Below are 12,990 nucleotides of genomic sequence, written 5' to 3'. Positions count from 1 at the left end.
TTAGAAGGAAGCAGGCACTGTGGTATAGAGCACCTGTACATTTCAGAAGGAAGCAGGCTCTGTGGTATAGAGCGCCTGCACTTCTCAGAAGGAAGCAGGCACTGTGGTATAGAGCGCCTGCACTACTCAGAAGGAAGCAGGCACTGTGGTACAGAGCACCTGTACATTTCAGAAGGAAGCAGGCTCTGTGGTATAGAGCGCCTGCACTTCTCAGAAGGAAGCAGGCACTGTGGTATAGAGCGCCTGCACTACTCAGAAGGAAGCAGGCACAGTGGTATAGAGTGCCTGCACTTCTTAGAAGGAAGCAGGCATTGTGGTATAGAGCACCTGCCCTTCTCAGAAGGAAGCAGGCACTGTGGTATAGAGCGCCTGCCCTTCTCAGAAGGAAGCAGGCACTGTGGTATAGAGCGCCTGCACTTCTCAGAAGGAAGCAGGCACTGTGGTATAGGGCACCTGCCCTTCTCAGAAGGAAGCAGGCACTGTGGTATAGAGCGCCTGCACTTCTCAGAAGGAAGCAGGCACGGTGGTATAAAGCGCCTGCACTTCTCAGAAGGAAGCAGGCACTGTGGTATAGAGCACCTGTACTTTTCAGAAGGAAGCAGGCTCTTTGGTGTAGAGCACCTGCACTTCTCAGAAGAAGGCAGGCACTGTGGTATAGAGCGCCTGCACTACTCAGAAGGAAGCAGGCACAGTGGTATAGAGTGCCTGCACTTCTTAGAAGGAAGCAGGCACTGTGGTATAGAGCGCCTGCACTTCTCAGAAGGAAGCAGGCACTGTGGTATAGGGCACCTGCCCTTCTCAGAAGGAAGCAGGAACTGTGGAATAGGGCACCTGCCCTTCTCAGAAGGAAGCAGGCACTGTGGTATAGAGCGCCTGCACTACTCAGAAGGAAGCAGGCACAGTGGTATAGAGTGCCTGCACTTCTTAGAAGGAAGCAGGCATTGTGGTATAGAGCACCTGCCCTTCTCAGAAGGAAGCAGGCACTGTGGTATAGAGCACCTGCCCTTCTCAGAAGGAAGCAGGCACTGTGGTATAGGGCACCTGCCCTTCTCAGAAGGAAGCAGGCACTGTGGTATAGAGCGCCTGCCGTTCTCAGAAGAAAGCAGGCTCTGTGGTATAGAGCACCTGCACTTCTCAGAAGGAAGCAGGCACTGTGGTATAGAGCGCCTTCACTTCTCAGAAGGAAGCAGGCACTGTGGTATAGAGCGCCTGCCCTTCTCGGAAGGAAGCAGGCACTGTGGTATAGAGCGCCTGCCCTCCTCAGAAGGAAGCAGGCACTGTGGTATAGAGCGCCTGCATTTCTCAGAAGGAAGCAGGCACTGTGGTATAAAGCGCCTGCACTTCTCAGAAGGAAGCGGGCACTGTGGTATAAAGCGCCTGCACTACTCAGAAGGAAGCAGGCACAGTGGTATAGAGTGCCTGCACTTCTTAGAAGGAAGCAGGAATTGTGGTATAGAGCGCCTGCACTTCTCAGAAGGAAGCAGGCACTGTGGTATAGGGCACCTGCACTTCTTAGAAGGAAGTAGGCATTGTGGTATAGAGCGCCTGCACTTCTCAGAAGGAAGCAGGCACTGTGGTATAGGGCACCTGCACTTCTTAGAAGGAAGTAGGCATTGTGGTATAGAGCACCTGCCCTTCTCAGAAGGAAGCAGGCACAGTGGTATAGAGTGCCTGCACTTCTTAGAAGGAAGTAGGCATTGAGGAAAAGAGCACCTGCCCTTCTCAGTAGGAAGCAGGCACTGTGGTATAGGGCACCTGCACTTCTCAGAAGGAAGCAGGCACTGTGGTATAGGGCACCTGCACTTCTTAGAAGGAAGCAGGCATTGAGGAATAGAGCACCTGCCCTTCTCAGAAGGAAGCAGGCACTGTGGTATAGAGCACCTGCACTTCTCAGAAGGAAGCAGGCACTGTGGTATAGAGTACCTGCACTTCTCACCTGTACTTTTGTTGGCACTTCCAGATGTAAGCAGGCCCTCCGGTTCAGGCACCTGCACCTTTCTTGCTGCCCTCGAGCACTGAGTGAGGCGCCCCGGGGAGGGGGGGGGGGACGTCGCTGTGTCTCCTCGCCAGGGGCGTGAAGCGTCCGGGGCTGTGCGAGGTTCCTGCAGAGGGCGTGACATAGCGCCTCGTGGGTGCGCCCGGCTGACACGCTCTGAAGGGAGCCTCTGAGACCAGTCGAGGTGTGAGGGCAGCGAGAGAGGAGCACTGGAGGCCTCTAGGCGCTGAGAGACCCGTCCTGAGTGCAGGTGAGACCCAGAGCAGCTGGGGGGGGGGGGGGAGGTGCGGGGGACTAGGGGTGATAGTGTGAACCCACACTGCAAGGGGGGGGGACCCAGAGCAGCGGGGGGGAGGGGAGGGGCGAGAGTGTTTGTCCACACTCCAAGGGGAGGAGACCAAGAGCAGCAAGGGGGGGTGAGAATGTGCTGATGCGCTGCAGCCAGAGGTTGGGGAGGGAGGGGGACGAGGGTGTTGTGTGTCTGTAGGTAAGTGACGATGGATGAAGGGTGCAGTGTGCATGTTGTGTGTCTGCAGGTAAGTGAGGAGGGTTAAAGGGCGCAGTGTGTGTTGTGTGTCTGCAGGTAAGTGAGTGCGGGATTAAGGGCACAGTGTGTGTGTTGTGTGTCTGCAGGTAAGTGAGGAGGGATGAAGGGAGCAGTGTGTGTGTTGTGTGTCTGCAGGTAAGTGAGGAGGGATGAAGGTAGCAGTGTGTGTGTTGTGTGTCTGTAGGTAAGTGAGGAGGGTTGAAGGGCGCAGTGTTCGTGTTGTGTGTCTTTAGGTAAGTGAGGAGGGTTGAAGTTTGCGTGTTGTGTGTCTGTAGGTAAGTGAGGAGGGATGAAGGGCGCAGTGTGCGTGTTGTGTGCCTTTAGATAAGTGAGGAGGGTTGAAGGGCGCAGTGTGCGTGTTGTGTGTCTGTAGGTAAGTGAGGAGGGTTAAAGGACGCAGTGTGCGTGCTGTGTGTCTGTAGGTAAGTGAGGATGGTTAAAGGGCGCACAGAGTGTGTGCTGTGTGTCTGTAGGTAAGTGAGGAGGGTTGAAGGGCGCAGTGTGCGTGTTGTGTGTCTGTAAGTGAGGAGGGATGAAGGGCGCAGTGTGCGTGTTGTGTGTCTGCAGGTAAGTGACGAGGGATGAAGGGCGCAGTGTGTGTGTTGTGTGTCTGTAGGTAAGTGAGGAGGGTTAAAGGGCGCAGTGTGTGTGTTGTGTGTCTGCAGGTAAGTGACGAGGGATGAAGGGCGCAGTGTGTGTGTTGTGTGTCTGTAGGTAAGTGAGGAGGGTTGAAGGGCGCAGTGTTCGTGTTGTGTGTCTGTAGGTAAGTGAGGAGGGTTGAAGTTTGCGTGTTGTGTGTCTGTAGGTAAGTGAGGAGGGATGAAGGGCGCAGTGTGCGTGTTGTGTGCCTTTAGGTAAGTGAGGGCAGGATGAAGGACGCAGTGTGCGTGTTGTGTGTCTGTAAGTGAGGGCAGAATGAAGGGCGCAGTGTGCATGTTGTGTGTCTGTAGGTAAGTGAGGAGGGATGAAGGGCGCAGTGTGCGTGTTGTGTGTCTATAAGTGAGGGCAGGATGAAGGGCGCAGTGTGCATGTTGTGTGTCTGTAGGTAAGTGAGGAGGGATGAAGGGCACAGTGTGCGTGTTGTGTGTCTGTAGGTAAGTGAGGAGGGTTGAAGGGCGCAGTGTGCATGTTGTGTGTCTGTAGGTAAGTGATGATGGATGAAGGGTGCAGTGTGCGTTGTGTGTGTCTGCAGGTAAGTGAGGATGGTTAAAGGGCGCAGTGTGTGTGTTGTGTGTCTGCAGGTAAGTGAGGAGGGATGAAGGGCGCAGTGTGTGTGTTGTGTGTCTGTAGGTAAGTGAGGAGGGTTGAAGGGCGCAGTGTTTGTGTTCTTTGTCTGTAGGTAAGTGAGGAGGGTTGAAGTGTGCGTGTTGTGTGTCTGTAGGCAAATGAGGAGGGATGAAGGGCGCAGTGTGCGTGTTGTGTGCCTGTAGGTAAGTGAGGAGGGTTGAAGGGCGCAGTGTGCGTGTTGTGTGTCTGTTAGTAAGTGAGGAGGGTTAAAGGACACAGTGTGCGTGTTGTATGTCTGTAAGTGAGGAGGGATGAAGGGCGCAGTGTGCGTGTTGTGTGTCTAGGTAAGTGAGGAGGGTTAAAGGGTGCAGTGTGCGTGTTGTGTGTCTGTACATCACGAGATTCGTTTGTTTGTTTAAGCATTGGACCCCTCCTGAGGCGAGCAGCCGGGAGGTAGACTGCCCTCTGAATTGCACCTTATTGTTTATGTTTGACTGCTGATTGCGAGCATTTTAAACGGCGAAATTTAACAATTTGATTAATTTACCGCACTTGCCAAAATCCTGACATTATTAAATCTAGATCCTGCACATAATCGGTAACAGCCGATTTGCGGGCTGAATATCGATTTATTTGCCATTAGAATCGGAAACGGCGGACATCTTGGGTGGGAGGCGTGAGCTTCAACAGCGCTCTAGCCATCCCTTCTTAAGGAAACGGAAACTCTCCGCGATAGCGGACGCGAATTGTGGACGCGCCTGCATCAGCGCCGGAGTCACGCCTGAGTCAGCCCGTCTGCGCCCGTCCGCGCCTCGGACGCGCCCGGCGGCCATGGCTCATATTCCCCTGTCTCCTTCACTGGTATGTTTTAGCAGCTCTATAAATACTGATACTATCATCACTCCCTCTATACAATACAGTTCGGGACAACTATTAGCTTGAAAATCACCTAGACAGCCGCACTGCTGTCTGTTCGAGTTGGATAGAAATTACAACATTTGACATAATTGCTCTTTGGCAACAAACTCTGTTGGGACAACACAATTTGAGAATCGAACCAAAACGACACGCTCTAACCCTGATTCAAAGCTATTTACTTTCTTCAGCTTAAACTGTCACTCCCTACCCAAACATAAAATAGAAATTTTCAATTTATTAATAGATGAAGCTCCTGACGCTTTGTTTATTACTGAAACATGGCTTCATGCTAGCTCTGGACCTGATGTGGCCATGGCCCTCCCTGATTCATATGCGATCATACGCCTTGATAGGATAAACAAAGTAGGAGGAGGCATCGCTGTGATCTTTAAAAAAATGTATACTTGTGAGTTTAAAAAATTTCCCTGTCCTGGGTGCGAAGGCGCCACTTTTAAAATTACACTTTCTTCAAATTTCACTTTTTCGGGCGCACTCATATATCGTCCACCTGGAGCAGCATCAAACTGGCTAACTAATATATCGGAACTTCTAGGACCTCTCGCCATGAATGCTGCCAATTTCACAGTCATAGGTGATCTAAACTTACATTTGGACAATGACCACTGCATAAAGGCCACAGAACTTATTGCCGATTTTGCGTCCCTCAATCTAAGCTTAAAGAAGTCTGGCCCTACACACACCGCAGGTCACCTATTAGACCCAATTTTCTCCAATATTCATAATTTAGACACCTTTCCTGCCTTGCCTATTCCCTGGTCAGATCACTTTCCTATTATATTTTCATTTCAAGCGCAACCCCTAAATAAGGACACTTCGATGGTCCCAACCTCCACTGTTAGGAAATGGAAAAAACTTGATATCAACATTTTGAATACCTTATTAGAAGACACGACACCGTGCACTAATACGAGAGTGCAAAATCTTTCGGCTTCTGTTCAGACATGGCTTCTGATAGCCATCGACTCGTGCCTGCCCAAAACGAAGTTAAGGGGTAAAAATCAACGTCTACCTGCCCCCTGGTTCAATGACTCTTTAAAGCTAGAAAAGACCAAATGCAAAAATGCTGAGCGTCAGTGGAGAAAGTCCTATTCCATGGAAGCTAAAAAAGATTATAAAATCCAATTAACACACTACCAAAAGATGTGTAGTAAAGCCAAAGCCGAATGTGTCTGCACTAAATTCACTGCAGCCTTAAATCAATCTAAGACTCTTGTCAAAACAGTTAAAGAGCTGGCCGGCTCGAATACCTCACAAACTCCACCTGACCTTAATAAAACACAATGCGACCAACTAGCTACCTTTTTTGTAAATAAAGTTGATAAAATTTACAAGGGCATCGAACATGACCAGAATAAACACGACGAAGTTCTCATTGATACTCGAAATTTCGCTCCTCACAGACCTTGTATTCAAGAGGACACTCTAGATGCCAATGTTTGCAATACCCACACCTTCTTACTAAACAATTGGCTATGCTCAATGTTGATACTGTCACTGACCTCATAAATACGATTAAATCTGGTTCACCAAGATTACTGAAAAAACCTGACGCAGACCCAAAAGTGCCTTCCAACTTTTGGCCAATCTCTCTTCTCCCTATTTTTGCAAAAGTTCTGGAGAAACATGTCCATCGCTGTCTCACAGATTTCATAACCACACATGACCTGCTGCCTCCCCATCAGTCTGGCTTCCGGGCTGGTTTCTCAACTGAGACCACCCTGCTAGGTGTGACAGAGAATATCCGTTCGATGATAGATAAGGGTGAAACAGTGGCACTGGTGCTTCTTGACCTCAGTGCCGCATTTGACACTGTGTCACATGCGGTACTAATAAAGACTCTCCACTCATTTGGCATCTGTGGCTCCGCCTTAAATTGGATTAAATCTCTACTTGAGAACAGAACGTTTCCAGTTTTTTCCCAATCTGCCTGTTCTGAAACGGTATACACCCGTTACAACGCATCTTTTACTCTGCACTACCACTACAACGCATCTTTTACAACACATACCATTACAACGCATTGCGCTGGGGGGCGCTCTAGGATAGGGAATAAGTATAATTTACTATCCAACACCTTCCCTAGGGTCCACGGGGACTGGAGTTAGAATAGTAAATTATACTTACCACTATCCAGCACCTCAAAGCGCTATGCGTTGTAATGGTATGCGTTGTAAATACCGCGTTGTAATGGTATGCGGAGTAAAAGTATGCGTTGTAACGTCATACATCCTTCTGAAACCCACACCTTCAAACACGGAGTTCCACAAGGCTCAATTTTAAGTCTGTTACTTTTTAATTTGTATATGAGCCCGCTTGCAAAAATAGTCGAGGAGACCGGCTTAAGGATGTTTTCCTACGCTGATGATTCTCAGCTTCTCTTTTCCCTTCCATCATCAGGAAACAACAACCCCTCCACATTAAATCTAGGATTAGTGAAAATCGCAGCGTGGATGCAAAAAAACTTCCTGAAACTAAACGGTAAAAAAAACGAATTAATTGTTTTGGGGAAAAATAAAGAACTCTGGGGACCTCAGCATTGGCCATCTGTAATGGGTCCTCCTCCAACTCCGACTACTCAGGCCCGTAATCTAGGCTTTATTGTCAATGACACACTGAGTATGCACCAGCAAGCTGTTAAAACATCGGCCACTTGTTTTGCCATCTTAAAGTGGCTAAAGAAAATTTGTTGGATGCTACCAGAAAATACAAAAAAACGGTCATCAATGGCTTAATAACATCAAGGTTAGATTACGCTAATGCGTTATATGTGGGGGCTAACAAAGCCACAGTCCGCAGACTGCAAACTGTGCAGAACGCAGCTGCGAGACTGCAAGGAAAAATTCCTATCCATTCATCCACCACCAAACTTATACGTGAGCTGCACTGGCTAAAAATAGAGAACAGAATTAAATTCAAGTCCTTATGCTTTATGCACAAGATCTCTACAAATAAAGCCCCTAAGTATCTACAAAATCTAGTACATTGTTACTGTTAGACGGACCGGGAAGGTCGGCCGAGGTTACGGGGAGAGGTCTCCGGGGAGAGCCGCCTCCAACGACTGTACAGACAAGTAACTTCCCCCCCACAGACGGACACCACACAAGACTGAAGGTTAACGAGACTTTATATGCAATTCTTATGTTACGATGGTATGATACAAGGAGGTCTGGACTCAGGGGTCCCCTCGATTCAAGTCTTTGGCTGAGGAAAGGGGTAGCGGGACAGTCTTAATTACCAATGAGTACGAAGTAGCTCTCAATCCTCGAGCTCGGCGTTGAGATGATCGGGCCGTGGAGGAGCCAAGCAGGTCCCGAGATGGATGAAGGAAAGGTGACGGTTACAACGGTCCGCGGCCACGCCAGCAGGTCCCGACGACGATGAAGACTGTAGGTTACGACAGCTGTGGCAGCGCCAACAGGCAGGATGATGGTGCACAGGACAGAGCTACGGCAGCGCCAGTAGTCCGTCCAGGATGAGTTCCTCTTTACGTCTCTCGACTCCAAGATACAACTGCCTTCCTGCTCTGGAGCTGCCCCAGTTATAGGGCTGGCGTGCTTTGATGTCCGGACCCTCGCACTCGGAGGTCGGGAGGTCCGGGATGAGGGAGTCCAGACACCCAGCAGGGGGGTGGAGCCAGCGCCCGGGGAGGTGATGGGCGAGCGGCACTTGGCGGGGGAGAGCCATCGGCACCTCTTTCTCCCATTGACTTGCCAAGTAGCCCGCTCACCTCCTGGGTGGAGGGTGGTGCCGGAATGTCTGAGGCCGGGCTAGGCCCAGGGTTGAGGTCGATCGGGGGCCAGGCGGCCTCGTGATGAAGTGTCCAAGATGGCGGCCCAGGCTGGGCGCGTGGGCCGGCAGTGGATCGGGCCCACGAGGTCGATATGTTTGAAGGCAGGGGTCCCTGAGGGGACGGAGGACGTGCAATGGTGGTGTGTGGTACTTGCGTGACCGGGCTCGGGCCTGGTCGAGCCGGGGGAGAGCGGCCCTTCACGTGGCCTGTCCAACATGCGTCCCCCCCAGCTGAAGGCGGGGAGAGCTACCCATCCTCTTGGGGACTCTCCTCGTCGAGGCGGAAAAACCGGGACAGGCCATCCGCGTTGGCGTGATCTGGCCCGGGCCGGTGTTCGACTGTGAAGTCCATACCTTGCAGGGAGATGGACCAGCGTAGCAACTTTGGGTTTTCCCCCCGCATATGCATCAGCCACTGCAGGGGTCGGTGGTCGGTCTGTACCCGAAAGTGGGTGCCAAAAAGGTAGGGCCGGAGCTTCTTGAGGGCCCATACCACCGCGAAGGCTTCCCTCTCTATGGTGCTCCAGCGTTGCTCCCGTGGTAGGAGTCTCCGGCTGATGAAGGCCACCGGTTGATCGAGGCCTTCGGTGTTCACTTGAGACAGGACCGCCCCAATGCCCTGGTCGGAGGCCACTAGGCCGCTTCCCACCTGGTGTCCGAGGTAGGTCACAGACCCTTGTCCAATTTGACACTTGCTGGCCTTGATCGTGAGGCCAGCTCGCTGAAGGGCTTGCAGCACTGCTCGGAGGTGGTGAAGGTGCTCGGTCCAATGGTGGCTGTACACAGCGATGTCGTCGAGGTAGGCGGCGCTGAACCCTTCAAGCCCCGCCAGGACCTGATTGACGAGCCGTTGGAAAGTCGCTGGGGCATTCTTCATGCCGAAGGGCATGACCGTAAAATGGTAGTGGCCATCGGGGGTGGAGAAGGCAGAACGTTCTTGTGCTCGGGAGGTGAGGCCGATCTGCCAATAACCTGCTGTCAGGTCGAAGATGCTGAGGAAGCGGGCAGCTCCCATTCGGTCGACCAGTTCATCTGCCCGGGGGATGGGGTGTGCGTCTGTTTTGGTGACTGCATTCAGGCCCCGGTAGTCGACGCAGAACCGGAGTTCGGGTGTGGCTCCGGGGGCGGCTGCTTTGGGGACCAGTACGACCGGGCTGGCCCATGGACTGTCGGAGGGCTCGATGACCCCGAGCGTGAGCATTTTGGCCACTTCCGCCTGGATGCAGGCCCGTACCCGATCAGGTACGCGGTAGGCCCGGTGGCGGATAGGAGAGCTGTCGCCGGTGTCCACATCGTGCACACACCAGGAAGTGACACCTGGGGTGAGGGAGAACAGACTGGCGAACTGTGCCAGGAGGGCTTGGCACTCTTGGCGTTGTGCTCTGGTGAGGGTCTCCGAGAGTCGGACCCCATCCACGGAGCCGTCCTGCTCCTGGGTCCGCAGGAGGTCAGGGAGAGGCTCGGAGTCGTCTTCAACCCCATTGTCTGTGGCCATCAGTAGGCTGAGTTCTGTTCGTGCAAAGTGGGGTTTCAGTCTGTTGGTGTGGAGAACTCGGAGTGGGTTCCGGGAGGACTCCATATCGATCAGATAGGTGGCAGGGCCCTTGCGCTCGATTACCTTGAAGGGCCCCGTCCATTTGTCTTGGAGAGCGCATGGCTCCGTGGGGGACATTACCCATACCTGTTGTCCCGGTTCGAATTCAATGGATGAGGCGTTCTGGTCATACCATTTTTTCATGTCCTCTTGACTGGCCTCTAGGTTGGCTTTTGCTAGGTCTCTGAACCGCCGGGACTGGTTGCGGAGGGTGAGGAGGTACCGGAAGACATCTGGAGGGTTCTTGGCCGGAGGCATCTCCCAGCCTTCCTTGATCAGGCTGAGCGGCCCCCGCACTGGGTGCCCGTATAGCAGTTCAAATGGGCTGAAGCCTAGCGATTTCTGTGGGACCTCTCGGTAGGCGAAGAGGAGGCACGGTAGCAGCACATCCCACTGGCGGCGGAGGGGCTCTTCCAATCCCCCGATCATCCCTTTTAGCGTGCGGTTGAACCGCTCAACAAGTCCGTTCCCTTGGGGGTGATAGGGGGTCGTGAATCGGTAGGTGACCCCACACTGTTGCCAGAGGGATTTCATGTATTTAGAGATAAAGTTCGTGCCTCTGTCGCTGACGACTTCTCGGGGGAACCCTACACGGGAGAAGATCCCCATCAGGGCCCGGCCGACCACTGGGGCTGTCACGGTCCGGAGAGGAACAGCCTCAGGGTAGCGGGTGGCGTGGTCCACTAGCACGAGGATGAAGCGATGGCCTTGTTTTGTACGCGGGTCCAGGGGTCCCACAATGTCTATCCCGACCCTCTCAAATGGGGTCGTGACTACTGGAAAAGGCTGCAAGGGGGCCTTTAGTTTGCGGCCGCTCTTCCCACTGGCTTGGCACGTGGGGCAAGATCGGCAATGCTGGTGCACATCGTTTCTCATTTTGGGCCAGAAGAAGTGGGTCACTAGGCGACTGTAGGTCTTATCTTGTCCCAGGTGCCCTGCCAGGGGGACATCGTGGGCCAGGTTTAGCAGAAAGTCTCTAAAGCGGAGGGGCACTACTAGTACTCGGTTGGCCCCCAGCTCGGCGATTCTTTGCTCGCTGTACAACAGATCACTGTCCCAGTAGACCCAATGAGTTCCGGAGGTATCCCCTGCGCTTTGGGCGAGCGCTTGTTGGCGAAGTCCCTCTAGGGAGGGACAGGTCTTCTGTTCCTGGCGAAATTGTTCTTGGGTGGGCCCCCCCTCTTGGGCCCACTGGTCAAGGATAGCGAGGTCGGAAGGTTGAGCAGGTTCGAGGGGGGTGTCATGGTCGGAGGTCTCGGCTGGGGCGACCGGAGGCGGTGGCGCCGGCCATTCTGGTTCTTCCGGGTGATGGTTGGCACGGGCGGCCATGGACCGGGTGGTGACGCACGCCCAGTCCGGGACGCCTAACATCCCCAAGTGTTCTTTTCGCTCCACGGCTGCCCACGGGGAGCTCTCTAGGTCATTTCCGAGGAGGCAGTCCACGGGGGCGTCGTCTCGGACCGTCACCTTCAACATGCCGGAGACCCCTCCCCACTCAAAGGGGACGCAGGCCATCCGACACAGACTTTCCGAGTTGTCGGCTGATCGCACAGGGCAGAGAATGTTCGGTAGATATTGTTCTGGGGTCACCAGGTGACAGCGGACGGCTGTCACACTGGCCCCGGTGTCCCGAAGGGCTTCGGCCCGTTGTCCATTGATGCTCACCCATTGGCTGTACTTCTGGGTGTTAGCGGGTAGGGGGACCCGCGGGACCATGTCTCTTCCCCCTAAGCACGCGAGAGTCATGGCGGCTGGCTCCCACTCCTGATACTCTTGCTCGCCTGTTTCTTGTTCCTCGGAGATCTGTTCTTCCCCTAGTGCCACGGCGGCCACTTGGCGGGGTTTTGGACTCTGATACTGCGGGCAGCTTGGGTCGTTTGCATAGTGGCCGACTCGTTGGCATCGGTGGCACGTGACATTGGCTCTGTACCCCGGTCGCGCCGGGGTGCTGCCCCGGTTGGCCGGGGGGGTGGTGCTGGTAGCGGGGGCGGCCGGAGTGTTGTCTCTTCCTCGTCCTTGGCCCCCTCCTCCTCCTCTGGGTCGGTGGTGACTATTGTTGTTCCTGCTCTGCTCGTAGGACCCATTCCGGCCCACTCTGGTGATCTCCCACCGGTCAGCTTCGGCTGCGAGCTGCCGGGGATCGGTTAACTTGCTGTCGAGGAGGTGTTGGCGTAGTTCAATGAAGCAATTGTTGGACAGATGCTCCCATACCATCAGATTGAACAGCTGCTCGTAGGTCGTGACGTTGTTTCCTTTGATCCAGCCTTCGAAAGCTCGGCTAAAGTACGTGACATAGTCCACCCAAGTTGTACCCGGGATGCGTGTGCAGTCTCGGAACCTCTGACGGTACATCTCGGGCGTGAGGCCATAGCGGGTGAGGAGGGCCGCTTTCATATGGTCGTAGGAGGTCATCTGGTGGTCTGGGAGCTGTAACAGGGTATCGCGGCCCTCATTGAGGAATCTGCCCCATAGGCCGGCTCCCCAATCGTTTCTATCGATCCGGTGTGCAGTCATAGCGATTTCATAGGCCTTAAACCATTGCTGGATGTCGTCTTCTCGGAAATATTCTCGGACCACATCCTTGGGGATGTGTACCTTTTTCTCCGTGGTCCCTGGGGTGTGTGGTCTCTCGGGCACCCCTAACTCTTTGTTCTGTTTGCGCAGGTTGATCTCGGCTAGGTTCCGTTCGTGCTCGTACGCCAGTTTCTTTTCCTCGAGCTCCCTTTGTCTCTGTTTCTCCTCTCTTTCTTCTCGGAGACGTAGGTGCTCTAAGTTGATTTTTTGTTCGGCCAATTTGAGTTCTACGTCCATCTTGAGTCGGGCCATTTCTAGCTCGTGTAGTCGTTTTTTTTCTCTTTCTTGGATTTCGTCTTGCGAGAGACCGGTTCTTTGCCCTTC

General features: G+C 53.5%; 1 pseudogene across 1 annotated transcript in view; it reads left to right on the top strand.

Annotated features, from left to right (window-relative positions):
- The first annotated feature begins 2,187 nt into the window (after nt 1–2,187).
- Nucleotides 2,188–12,990, top strand: part of LOC147664131 (NXPE family member 1 pseudogene) — a 185,449-nt pseudogene continuing 174,646 nt past the window's right edge. The window contains exon 1 of the transcript XR_015305178.1: nt 2,188–2,246. The product of XR_015305178.1 is annotated as an NXPE family member 1 pseudogene (transcript). The remainder of the gene's footprint in view (nt 2,247–12,990) is intronic.

This window comes from Lissotriton vulgaris, unplaced genomic scaffold (genome assembly GCF_964263255.1).
Source record: "Lissotriton vulgaris unplaced genomic scaffold, aLisVul1.2 SCAFFOLD_3373, whole genome shotgun sequence".
NCBI lineage: Eukaryota > Metazoa > Chordata > Amphibia > Caudata > Salamandridae > Lissotriton > Lissotriton vulgaris.
This window is presented reverse-complemented; position numbering and strand designations above follow the sequence as displayed.